A 2,575-nucleotide genomic window follows, 5' to 3' on the forward strand; every position below is an offset into this window, starting at 1 on the left:
AGGATGTTGCCTACCTGGCATCATGAGGTTCTCCTGGGGACTTGAATCTGGTTTCTGAGTTGGCCGTGTGAGCTTCAGTCTCACAGAAAGAACAAATACATGACCATTGGTTTTCTCTATGCTTTCTTTAGTTGGCTAGATCCAAGATGTTTGGTGAGAAAAAGGGCCTAAACCTTATGTGGGGAGTACCCTCTCCCACCCTCTGCCCCTTGGGATTGGAAGATATATCTACCGTGTGGTTTTGCTATGATAATGCAGATATATCAGCAAAGAAATGAAAGATACCGGTGTCTGGTTGCAGGTGAGCAGAGCTGGACTCCAGCCCTGTAGAGGTTCAGAGGATGAGCACCAGTTCCAAAAGGACTCTGGGAGAGGGAACCCAGCACAGTGGAGTGGCTGGAAAGAGCTGTCCTAATTGGCAGACACTAGGGACCAAAGCACCAGAATAGTTCAGAGCAGGAAGAGGACAAAAAGAGGAGCGTAAAGGATGATCACAGATCACAGATCAAGAAAGGAGGAGACAGGATTTCCTAGAGATTATACAAGCCATTGGATAGGAGCTTTCAGCTGTAGTTTCAAGCAATTCTATCAACAACCAACGGGATGGATCTGGGGTCAACTAGACCCACTGCCCCTGAGAGACCAAATTATGAGGTTATTAGGATATTGCCCAGCTGGGACTATGGCACAGAGGTGCAGCACCAGATAGAGTGGGTTTTGGATAGGATGGGGTAAGGGGAATGGCTTAATATAGTTTTTAACTTGAGCTGGGGTGGGGGTGGGTTGGAGCCAGTTGATTGAGGCACAGAAGCCAGATCTATGTTGAAAGTCAAAGGACATAGCTGCAGAGCAGAGGTCATTTAGAGAGGAAAAACAAAAGCACTAATGGTGGAACGTTCCACGTATTAATGAAAGGAGAAAGTCTCACTTCAGTTCTTGAGCTGTGTTGCTATTTGTTCAGAATGAAACCTCCAAGGTTGCACCCCAGACTTTCCTGTCTCTTTTCTACTTCAGGCAAAAAAGCACCTACCTTTTTCTAAAGCTCAATTGCCTCACTTATGCCTTTGATGCTTTCCTCCCCAGCCCATGCTCTTTTCCAGCATTAGAACATTACTTCCGCTTTTCCTTCTTAGAATGCAGCTTTAGCCCACAGTGCTCACTGAAATTGCTCCCTTCCTCCTAGTTTACAAATACGATAGCCTTTCCAAAATCTGAATCCTATTCAACCATTTTGTAGATTTAACACTGTACCAGTCACCATTCTCCAGAGAAGCAGAACCAATAACCGGCAGGCTGGAGACCCAGGGAAGAGTGGGTGTCACAGGTCAAGTCCAAAGGCAGTCTACTGGCAGAATGCATTCTTTCTCTGGGGAGGTCTGTCTTTTTTTCTATTAAAGTCTTCACCTGATTGGACAAGGCCCACCACATAAAGGAGGTAATCTGCTTGACTTAAAGTCTACTGATTTAAATGTTAATCACGTTCTAAAAACAAAAACACAACAACCTTCACATCTAAAAACATCTAGAATAACGTTTGACTAAATATCTGGGCACCATGGCCCAGCCAAGTTGACACATAAAATTAACCATCACAAACACTATTGGCAACTCCTTCTCGAATCCCTCTTATCCCTTAATTTATCTGATCCTACATACTGTTTCTCCTTCGAAATGCCTTTGCCTTCTTTTTTTCAAATGGTTTCTCCTATTCAGTATATTTTCTAAATATAAGCATTCCCTACCCTTAGATGAATTAGTCAGAGTAACATTGCAGTGGCAATAATCCCTACATCCCACTATCTTCATATAATAAAGTTTATTTCTCACTCACATTTTAATCCAATGTGGGTTGGGCAATTCTCTTCCAAATGGTGACCTTCTATCTTGTATTACCACTATCTTCAACACACAGCTTTAAGGTTGCTGCAAAAAGGAAGACAGAATGAATTGAGCTTTGAGTCCAAGGCTCCGTGGCTTTCCCTGTGATTCTGTCTTTTCCATCGGGCCCGGAAGTGGTTCCAATCTCAAATGGAGAAGCATAGATCAAATCATCACAACAAAAATGCCCATTCGGAAAACGGAAGAATGAAAGACACAGGGTAACTGTTGGTCTGTGGAGATTTTAAGACCCTTCAGATAATGCAAGGGCCCCTGCTGAGCAAAGATTTTTTTCAGCTTTTCAGCCTCTAATATCAGGTTCCTCACTTTCTGCTCCCAGATTGCTAAACTCATGCTGCATATTTTTGTTTTCATTACATTTGCATCTCATTTCAAGATAACAATTTCTATAGTAGTTAGAGCAAGTAGCACTAGCTCTAACAAATAAATGCGAGAGTCTAAGGATGGAACGATAATCGTTTATTTCTCATTCATATCACATTCATTGCGGATTGGGTGTTTCTCTTACAAATGTTGACTTGGGGATCCAAGATGCTCATCATCAAGATGATGCCACCATCTTCAATAAGTAGCCTCCAAGGTTGTTGTGGAAGGTAAATAGAGATTGGAAGATTTTGGAAGATAATGTGAATTCTTCTAGCCTGAGAATTCCTTGGAAAATAACACGAGAGAGGCT

This window comes from Pteropus vampyrus, unplaced genomic scaffold (assembly GCF_000151845.1).
Source record: "Pteropus vampyrus isolate Shadow unplaced genomic scaffold, Pvam_2.0 Scaffold47, whole genome shotgun sequence".
Classification (NCBI taxonomy): Eukaryota; Metazoa; Chordata; class Mammalia; order Chiroptera; family Pteropodidae; genus Pteropus; species Pteropus vampyrus.